The following is an 11,647-nucleotide window of genomic DNA, read 5'->3' on the forward strand; positions in this document are numbered from 1 at the left end:
CATAAATATGTTCCGACGTAGACTATGTTTAGAACTGGGAAACAAGACAGAGTGGGAGTTGCTACACAGAATTTTGGTGATACCAAGTAATGCTGTGTGTGTATCTGGTGAATAACGATTTTGACTAGGAATAGAACTTGCCACCCACGGAAGTGTAACTTCTTAAATTTTATGATAATTATCAACTGATGTTCTTAGTATTTAATAAATGCCATTAAATGGCAAAACTTACTGAACATCGATTTTATTATTTACGAAAACATTCATCATAAACTGTACAATTTATGGAAAGGATTAAATTCGAGCAGTAATTAAGCAAGGAACTTTTAAACAGTAATAGGTTGGGCCATTACTGTCTCTACTGTATCTTTGTTCTCCATGTCACTGAAGATGTACTGAAGCTTTCGACTGACAATACGCGAAATTAAGAACAGATGCCATTGCTGCAATTACAGATTCGTCTCCTTTCCATTTCCTTGTAGCTTGAGTTTCCTGACTCTTCAGACCAGGCGTTCATACCATCGTTTTATCACTGTACGATGATAAGAAGTATATTCTGGGAAGTGAAATCGTTTTATAGATGCGAAGTGAAGCAAGTGGTGTCTGTGTCTTGAAAGCTTCACGTGATCTGCTTTCGGTACTTTTTGCAACAAAGGTGAACAAATTAAAACAGCGGTAACCTAAGACGTGACAGCGGAAATCATAGGTACCTAAGGAATCTAAGGCGAATGCCTGGCGAACGCACCATCTTCTGTAGTGCCATCAGTGAAGTCTACTGAAAGTACACAGTATTGGAGTGTTTTTCGTGATTTGGTTGTGGTTCCCTTATTGCGCTTAAGAAAATGCTAAATGCCGTAGAATATGAACACTTTTCATAGCATTGTGTACTGCTTACAATTGAGGAATAGTTCGGCGACGATGATTGTTTATATCAGTACGATATTGCATCTTATCCTAAAGCAGCATATGTGAAGCAATGATTTATGGATAATAGCACTGTTGAAATGGACTGGCCAGCATACAGTCCCGACCTAAACCCAACAGAACACTTCCTGCGGTTTCAGCTCTAAAATACTTAACTCCGTCCGAACAGGCCTTCAAAGGCCCAACCGTAACGACCGGCCGCCGTGTCTCCTCAGCCGACAGGCATCAGTAGATGCGGATATGGAGGGGCATGTGGTCAGTACAGCGCTCTTCTGGCCGTATGTCAGTTTCCGAGACCGGAGCCGCTGCTTCTCAACCAAGTAGCTCCTCGATTGACTTCACAAGGGCTGAGTGCAGCCCACTTGCCAACAGCGCTCGGCAGACCGGGTGGTCATCCATCCAAGTGCTAGCCCAACCCCACAGCGCTTAACTTCGGTGATCTGACGGGAACCGGTGTTACAACTGCGGCAAGGCCGTTGGCTTGGTTTCAGCTCTAATGGAAGAATGGGCTGCTGTTCCACACAGACATTCAGACACACTGAAAGTGTCCCCAGCAAAGACCGATGCTTTTGATCAGATAGTGTATTTGGTCTGCATTCGTGTATTCTGCTTCGTACAGTTCTATTACTTCTGATAATTCTTCTGTTTTCTTTTGTGTGGCAACGGTTCTATCGACCATGCGTTTTCTCTACACGCGTTTTCTTTTCTTGCTGTGCTTGCTACGTCATCCTGGACGTTGTCCCACGATCTGTATCTGGGTCGTTTTCTTCATCGCGTTCCATCTATTGTCCCAGAGACTGCTCAATATTTTTACTATTTGATTACCCTAGCTCAACTTCTCTCCTTTAGCACTGTGACAATGTTACCGTGTTTATGCATCTCCTGTCGTCCGTCATTTTTTCTATTCCTCCATTGTCTGGTATCTTCATCGTGCACGTGTCAAAAGAAAATTTTCAACAGTAGCATTTCGAATTGTAATAGTTTTACCGCATTTGTTTCTCTAAGCGTTAGCGCTTTAAAAAATAATAATAATACCGGTATTATACTAGACTGATGAAGCTTGTGGTGAGCGTTGTGCTTCTTACGATTTGGTTTTAACTGTAAAATGTTCTGTTAACAGCTACTAAAACTGCTTCAGTTTATATATCTGTTCTATTGTCGTTAATGAACAGGCTTCTTGAAAACCTGAGATGCTCAACTGTCTTGAATGTTAAGCCTAACTGATACACACTTGGCTGTAGATGGATTATCAAATGGCTCAAATGGCTCCGAGCACTATGGGACTTAACTTCTATGGTCATCAGTCCCCCTAGAACTTAGAACTACTTAAACCTAACTAACCTAAGGGCATCACACAACACCCAGTCATCACGAGGCAGAGAAAAAATGCCTGATGGATTATCACAAAGTATTTTGTCTTCTCCTCATTATGACGAAGTCGTGTTTTCTCAGTCTTCTGATTACTGTTGCTCTAGAATCCTTAATTACTGTTAGATCACCTACGAAGGTGAATGTCGTAATGTTCGTACCCACAACTGGATTCCTTTCGCGACAGTGTCTTCTCCAAGAATAGGTAAAGAAAAATAAAGTGGGATGACGTCTCCTTGTCTCAGACCAGTATCTACATCTAGATGTATGCTCTGCAAATCACATTTAAGTGCCTGGCAGAGGGTTCATCGAACCACCTTCAGAATTCTCTATTATTCCGATCTCGTATAGCGCGCGGAAAGAAAGAATACCTATATTCGTATATATATATGTATATATTTGATGCATCTTAAAATTTTCACTTTCTCTATCTAGCGTCTATATTCGGCAGTAAATTACTGCTACACACTTTTTAGTTAATCTGATTAATTTCGAGAGTATTTCAAATTATCTCATGATGTCGAGTAGTGTACAGCTCATCTATAAAGGAGATCATAATAGAACACTAGTGCGACCCATTCTTAAGTACTGCTCTGGTGTTTGGGAATCCCATCAGGTCGGATTAAAGGAAGCCATCGAAGCAATTCAGAGACGCGCTGATAGATGTTTTATTGGTAGGTTCAATCAACACGCCATTATTACAAAGATACTTCGCCAACTCAAATGGGAATATCTGGATGCCAGAAAAGCTACTGAGAAAATTTGTAGAACCGGCATATCTGTATTTCGTTAATTACGTTAGTTTTTAACTATTTACGAATGGTATGTTTTATAGTTATTATCATATAAGATAAATACAAATACCACATAGTGTATTTTACGAGTATGCTTGTGGGGACAATCGAAGTTCATCACTGAACATAATATATTTTCAAGCAATAGTTTTCCCCATATACGTTCCATGATGACTATATCCCTGAAAGCGAAACTGTGCTTCAACAAGACAGATATCAGCTAATTCTGAAAATTTAATATAACTCTCTCTGGGCCGCTGTTCTCTCGAGGTGTCAGAAATAAAATAGAGGTATCATGACTCAGCGAATAGATCCGTATCTTCTGTTCTGAATTCTAGTTTACACTTTTTTAAACATCTGTTCCAGACCAAGCAGTCTGAATTTTTCTAAGTTTGATGTAGTCTGGATTGTGTTTCTACAAGTCATCTTTTTCTCAAAAACAATTCTGAGAGTGATTTCATGTATCTAATTTCCGCAATCTAAGTACAAGAGAACTTTTTCCAATTGGATAATGTCTGTTTTTAATGCTTTTGTGTAAAAAACTAGTACATTAATACAGGACTGACTACTCCTTTCAGCGAGAGTTTCGTAGTCAATTTATTATTTTCATAATAACGTTCGAAATATGCATAAAGCTACAAGTATGGAATGAGTGGTGGAGGATGAGTGAAATGAGAGAAAATTCCGAATGTTACGATAATTTTGAGCACTCTGGAAATCGCTATGAAATACGGCGGGTTACACTCTTTACATAAATTTTTGCTTGAATACAGCGAAAAAATTCGGAATGTTTGCATACTTTTGAGCACGGCAAAGATTGCTGCATTGTGATTGGCTATTTCATTTTTGTAATGGAGTCTTGGACTCTGATTTGGAGAAGAGAGAAGAGGAGTGGATGGGAAGGTGTTACAAAGCACAGCTGGGCTAGTTCTGCCGTAATATATTTCTTAATGTTTTATCAATTTTTAATTTTTTCAACATTTGCAATCTCTAATTTTAAAATTTACCTCCGCCTGCCATCTTGGATTTTTAAATTTTGCATCCATTTGCAATATTTAATTTTTGAAATTCCTGCCATAGTGATGACGTCATTGTCGCTGGCATGTAGGGAACCTGCACTCACACCTGCACCTTTCAAGCTCAAGTGACTGTCGTCTTGAATTGTAAGTCAGTGGTATCATATACTTCAATATCGAATTTAAATGCAAAGTGGGCTGGATAGTACATTTCTGGGGATTCATGCAATGTTGCTGCGTAAAAGAACTCTAGAAACAATTTAGCTGCCCCATTAGAAATTTGGAAAGTTAATAGTTCATAATACGACAAATTTATAAACAAAATGGCTATTAAACGTATATACAAATTACCTAACGGGTAAATACAGTACACAAAATGATAAGAATTATTCTATTATTTATTCTCAAAACCTATACAGGGATATACTCAATGGCATACGAGTAAGCTTTCAAAGAAACATATCTACTTTGGATCCATATTCACACTGTGAAATCGACTGAAGATAAAAATGGATATGATCAAGATGTGTATGCTTTATTTGTTCACTTAAAAATGCCATTCACTAGTCAATGGAAGCCATTTGTGTCAGGATACGAGAGATTTCGGACCTCTATAAAAACTTATAAATACAACCAAAATACGTATGTACATTGAATGCCCTTTCAAGATTCAAATTGAAAATGCCATTATGGATAGCTTCACTGCGGTTTCAAACAGGGCGACTCTCTGTCCATTGTAATATAAAACGTAGTTAGAAGCATTAGGTGTCCATACGAGGGCACAAAATTAAAAAAAATAAGTGTCCAATGTTGGGTTGCGTTGATGGCATAGTTCTTTTGAGAGACAGTAAAAGTGAAATTATAGCTTTCGCACGCAGGTAATAGAAGCCCTCAGAAGAATTGATTTGTTATTAAATGCGAACGAAACAAAGTAGGTTGCCTTCACTCGCACTCCCAAAGATAATGCAACTTGAAAGTCGAAACTAAAACATCTGAAAAAGTAAATGCGTGTAAATACGATATATGAAAGCCCGTTTCAGTACAGCAAATAATGAAAAATATGATTTAAAAATGTAAATAAAAAACGTTTTGAGCACAAAAAAATATTTTAAACAGAAAGAATATCGCTATGGGACCAAAAATATATACCTGCAAGTCGCTTATACAACTAGTTCAAACATATTAGTGTGAAATCCGGACTATGCCAAAAGAATGTGAGGAAGACCTCTGGATGTTCGATTGGAAATTATTACGTATAGTTGATGAAGCAGTGAAAGTCATTGTCAGTGGAGAATGCCTAAAACTAACTCGAACTATATGACATATTTAAGGAATGTGGAAGTGTAGCCAAAATAAAAGGCAAAAATTTGGGGTGTATTTCTCTTGTAATGAGAGAGCATGAGAACAGATTCATCAAGACTGTGCTCTGGAAACAATACTCCGAAGGCAAAAGACTATTCCGGTGACCGAGAATGAGATTTTTAAAAGGTGCAGGAGGGGTATTGAAGTATGTAAAGTAATGAATTCGAGATAACGTAGAATAACCAGACAAATTGTTGTAGATTATTGTTAAATGAACATCTTATATAACTTTTTAGTCTTTGAAATAATTATGATAATTTAAAATACTATGGACAAATGATTGAGCTACAGCCCAGGTTACTGACGCTAGCTTCAGCATTAGAGTACTGGTGCGGCGCAGAGTTTTAATCTGCCATAAATTTTCATTACACTTTCATCGAGCAGATAACATACACTCCTGGAAATTGAAATAAGAACACCGTGAATTCATTGTCCCAGGAAGGGGAAACTTTATTGACACATTCCTGGGGTCAGATACATCAATATGATCACACTGACAGAACCACAGGCACATAGACACAGGCAACAAAGCATGCACAATGTCGGCACTAGTACAGTGTATATCCACCTTTCGCAGCAATGCAGGCTGCTATTCTCCCATGGAGACGATCGTAGAGATGCTGGATGTAGTCCTGTGGAACGGCTTGCCATGCCATTTCCACCTGGCGCCTCAGTTGGACCAGCGTTCGTGCTGGACGTGCAAACCGCGTGAGACGACGCTTCATCCAGTCCCAAACATGGTCAATGGGGGACAGATCCGGAGATCTTGCTGGCCAGGGTAGTTGACTTACACCTTCTAGAGCACGTTGGGTGGCACGGGATACATGCGGACGTGCATTGTCCTGTTGGAACAGCAAGTTCCCTTGCCGGTCTAGGAATGGTAGAACGATGGGTTCGATGACGGTTTGGATGTACCGTGCACTATTCAGTGTCCCCTCGACGATCACCAGTGGTGTACGGCCAGTGTAGGAGATCGCTCCCCACACTATGATGCCGGGTGTTGGCCCTGTGTGCCTCGGTCGTATGCAGTCCTGATTGTGGCGCTCACCTGCACGGCGCCAAACACGCATACGACCATCATTGGCACCAAGGCAGAAGCGACTCTCATCGCTGAAGACGACACGTCTCCATTCGTCCCTCCATTCACGCCTGTTGCGACACCGCTGGAGGCGGGCTGCACGATGTTGGGGCGTGAGCGGAAGACGGCCTAACGGTGTGCGGGACCGTAGCCCAGCTTCATGGAGACGGTTGCGAATGGTCCTCGCCGATACCCCAGGAGCAACAGTGTCCCTAATTTGCTGGGAAGTGGCGGTGCGGTCCCCTACGGCACTGCGTAGGATCCTACGGTCTTGGCGTGCATCCGTGCGTCGCTGCGGTCCGGTCCCAGGTCGACGGGCACGTGCACCTTCCGCCGACCACTGGCGACAACATCGATGTACTGTGGAGACCTCACGCCCCACGTGTTGAGCAATTCGGCGGTACGTCCACCCGGCCTCCCGCATGCCCACTATACGCCCTCGCTCAAAGTCCGTCAACTGCACATACGGTTCACGTCCACGCTGTCGCGGCATGCTACCAGTGTTAAAGACTGCGATGGAGCTCCGTATGCCACGGCAAACTGGCTGACACTGACGGCGGCGGTGCACAAATGCTGCGCAGCTAGCGCCATTCGACGGCCAACACCGCGGTTCCTGGTGTGTCCGCTGTGCCGTGCGTGTGATCATTGCTTGTACAGCCCTCTCGCAGTGTCCGGAGCAAGTATGGTGGGTCTGACACACCGGTGTCAATGTGTTCTTTTTTCCATTTCCAGGAGTGTATTTACTAAGTGGTTGAGGGATTCCTACTAGTAATTATTTCCAGTATGACACTGCATTCTACGAAAATTGTGTAGTTCTGTTGTTACCTTGTGCCTTGATTCTTGTTATAAGGAGCGATTAAAGAGCTTCCGTTTGAGGACGTTGCTGCAGCGTATAAGCAACGCAGCGCGACTCCGATGCATTATATAAGCACCGACATGTAGGCAAGGAATTAGTGTCTTTCCGACGTGCATCTGGTAAATGCTGAAACGTGAACTATGACGGTGTTATTACCAAATGCCTCCAACGCTAGACATCCATTGGAGAGTGAAGAACGCGTGTGCGGCAGGATGTCTGTCGAAAAGCGCCCTTGTCTAATGATGGGCCAGGCGTGCTGTTGCTTCATGATAACGCACGGCCCCACATCGCAAATGTAGTAACGCGGGAGTTACACCAACTCAAGTGGGAGAACTCGAGCACCTGCGCAGTAGTTCCTAATCTCTCCCCACGCTGTTATCACGCCTTCGGTTCTTAAAAAAGTACTCGAAGGGACGACGATTCCCGTGGTCGGGGAAGTGCAGGAGGCAGTTACGGACTTCGCGCAACTGAACATGATGCGTACGTGGGATGATTGCCTCAGTGCTCACTGCGATTGTGCCTGACTGGCATTCAGATTCTGGACTGATCGCCCTTCATATAACGCTTTTACTTTCGGAACTCCATATCTCAGCACACACATTAAATAACACTAATAAGGAGAGATCAGACACTGAGACAACATTGTTTCTCTTGCGAAAGAGTACATGTATTTTAGTATATTAGATTTGAACCCAAGCGCATGGCAGTTAGTTTTTTTCTGTACACGGTCTTATACGACTTCCGTCGTTCACAGATATATCTGAAATGGATCTGATAACGAAAGTGGTCATTACGTAGTGGCTCCTATGTATTCTACCGAGCCAAGTGGTACAATGGTAAGACACTGGATTTGCGTTCTGGAGGACGATGAGTCAAATCCCAGTCAGGATAATCGGATTTAATTTTCCGTGGTTTCTCTACGTTGCTTAAGTGCCAAGGGATAATTCCCCCTCCCCCCGTCCCCAGCCCATTTCTGCGCCACCAGACCTTGCATTCCGTCCACAATAATATCGTCGTGCACGGGACCTTGGACCTAGTCTACCTTCCTTTCTCATTGGGGGACTGACTGTACGACATTTACGTATGTTTCCATCGCACTGCGATTACCTCACGTCTTGGCTACAAAGCCAGTTTTGGTATTGGTGACAAGAGGGCTACGACGGCTGACAGCGCTATCGCGACAGTAACTGCAGCGTAAACAGAAATAATGGCTCGTAGGCCAGTAGTGACGTCAGCCCCTGTGTAGATTAAGTATTCGTGGCCCCGGCGGTGTTGAACTTTCTCATATAACTTTTCCTACTGCGACTGCAACTGAAAGTGAGGCTGGAGGAAGCAATCTTTTGGTTGCTTTGGTCGATATGCTCTCTTTCTTGTCATTCTTAAACATAAATCTAAAATAATTGAACAGGTCAATGATTTATGTTGTCCACGCCAAAGTATTTTGAGACTCGCCGCTTATTGTTAGCAAATTTTTTTACAAAAACGTGGCCGGCTGGGGTGGCCGAGCGGTTCTAGGCGCTACAGTCTTGAACCTCGCGACCGCTACGGCCGTAGGTTCGAATCCTGCCTCGGGCATGGATGTGTGTGATGTCCTTAGGTTAGTTAGGTTCAAGTAGTTCTAAGTTCTAGGGGACTGATGACCTCAGAAGTTAAGTCCCATAGTGCTCAGAGCCAAAAACGTGAGCGTGCCTTTCGGCGTTCTTTCAGCTTGGAAACTCCCAGGAGAAAACAAATTCGGTCCAAATTTTTTCAATTATGTCCAGACGATTGAAAAGGAGACAGCAAAGAGATGAAATTTCTCAAGCGAGTGCCTGATCAATAATAAAGGGCACTTGAGAAGAAAATAAGGACGAAAATAAGAAAAAGAAACGGAAATAGTTATTTGGCAGCCATGGGATGTGTGGTATATTACAGCTTTCAAACGGAACCTCGTAGTTTAGGACTTCCTCGGTTTTACTGTGATGCTTGCGGAGAGAATGTTGGCATCATTATGATGTAAATGGCATTAATAACGTACCACCGGCTCGGATGAAGTGTTACTTTCATTACAGAAATCAAATATTCATATTAACGGTCTGTGTCATGGGAATTAAAATAATTCCATAATGGGGGAACATAGCATCTGGGATACCCCAAGATCCTCCAATAGGATTAAATGAAAATTCAAAAACTGTAATGTTGGCTGATGGTACAAGCATGCTAACCGAGAGACCGTCTCAGTATCAACAGACACAATGTAAGGCCCCACCTATTTACTTTTGCTGCGTGGTTAGCTCCTACTGAGGAGAGCAACCAGCAGTCTGTAAGGACGGGTTGGGTTAATGTGCGACGCTGAATTACAGTAGCTCATATACTTCATTGGGTCGCACCTTCTTACATACTTGCCCTGCAACTGTTCTAGCTCGTAAGTTTCACAAGAGATCATTTGTTCGAAAAAAACCTACATCACATAACTTCGCAAATTTAAATAAAGACCGAATGACTGTAATCCATAAGGATCAATGCTGGTAACCATCAACGAAAATATAAGGTAAAATTAAGTCATTTACGAGTGATACTTTTTTCAACCTCCGATTGGTTGTGAAATTAAAACCACAGCGAAAATCCAATGAAGCTTTGCGCAGATGTGTTGCACAGTGTCTATAGCATGTCCGTCCATCATGTCACGTCGCAGTTTTCACTGTGCACTGAGCACATGAATATGCTTAGAACAATAGAGTCTCTTGCCAGGCGTCGAGTGCCTGCTAAGGGGTTACGCCTAATTTCATGCAGCCCAAACAACATAACTATCATGGGTTTCCTTCCTCATGAGAATTCTCGGCCGCACACTGCAGGCGCAACAACGACGCCACTGCAACGTTTTCGACGGGAAGTGTTTCATCACTCACCATGCAGCCCCAACTCGGCTGCCTGTTGTTTTCATCTCTTCGCTCACATGAACCGCTGGCTATGAGGACAGCATTCCGGCACAGGCAAGGACCCGCAGGCCAGTGTAAGAAATTTGCTGAAAGCGCATGTCTTCTTCGACGAGGATACTGAAAAATTGGTAACCTACTGCGACACATTTCTGAGTCGGAGAGCAGACTTTGTGGAGCGGTAACTGGAAGGAGTAGCATAATGTTGCAAATAAAACATTTTTGATTTTCACTGTGATTTCCATTTCGTGACCGATCGTAGTTAAAAAATATAGCTCTCGTATTTTTCATTCGCAGCAGTCATACTTATGAGTGGCGGTGTTACAGCGAAACAAATAGTGAACACTAATTAAGCACTAATTAAACATGTGAAATGTAACCAGTGCAGTTAAAGCTTACATACACGAGGACATACCCTTTAGCAACTATTTACCGCACTAGAGAATAAATGCTATGCCCCGAAGCGCCACAGCTTCACTAAAGCCCAACAGTTAGTCCACAAAATACGGTTTAATGTCTCACAGAACTATCCTACAATCCACACGCGAAATGTTAAAATCTTTAAATTTCTTCAGACTCTAACATCAAAAATCACAAATTACTCCAAGTACCGACAGCTGGTTAGAGTATAACTTTCGCAAACAAGTGTAGAAGTATGAAACCGGAATTTGGTTGCAATAATTACACGTCTGTTGTTTGAAACTGATAAACAATATCTTATTCAAAATAATCTCCATTGGTATTTACGAATTTCTCTCACTTCTCCGCCAGGCTATGAATGCCACGCCAAAAAACAGATCTTCTTTTGAAGCGAATCAGTCAGCGAGCCATTTCCGTACATTTCCATACGAATTGAACCGGTGTTCAGCGAGAGCGTACCCCAGTGATGTAGATAGATGATAATAGGACGGAGCTAAGTCTGGAGAATATGACGTATGCCCTAGTATTTCTAGGATATGCCCTATAAGTCTGGAGAATAAGCCGTATGCCCTAGTATTTCCCAACTGAACGCATCGATCGTTTCCCTGATTCGTTGTGCTGTGTGTGATGGGGCGTTATCATGGAACAATATGACTTTTGGTTGCGTTTTTCCATATTCAGGACATTTTTCAGGTAATTCTCGATTTAAATCGATCATTTGCTGTTGGTAGTGATCAGTGTTAAAGGTTTCACCATGTTGTAACAGCTCATAATAGATGACACCCTTCTGATCCTACAAAACACAGAACACTGTCTTCTTGCCAAAGCGATTTGGTCTTGCAGTGGGTTCAATGGTTTGCCTGCATTCACCCATGATTTATGACGCTTAGGATTCTCAAAATATATCCATTTTT

At 42.4% G+C, this 11,647-nt stretch overlaps 1 pseudogene; it reads right to left on the reverse strand.

The window, feature by feature from the left end:
• Positions 1–1,287: 1,287 nt before the first annotated feature.
• Positions 1,288–1,405, reverse strand: LOC126471985 (5S ribosomal RNA; annotated as a pseudogene).
• Positions 1,406–11,647: the final 10,242 nt, after the last annotated feature.

The sequence above is a fragment of the Schistocerca serialis genome, chromosome 3 (assembly GCF_023864345.2).
Source record: "Schistocerca serialis cubense isolate TAMUIC-IGC-003099 chromosome 3, iqSchSeri2.2, whole genome shotgun sequence".
Lineage (NCBI taxonomy): Eukaryota > Metazoa > Arthropoda > Insecta > Orthoptera > Acrididae > Schistocerca > Schistocerca serialis.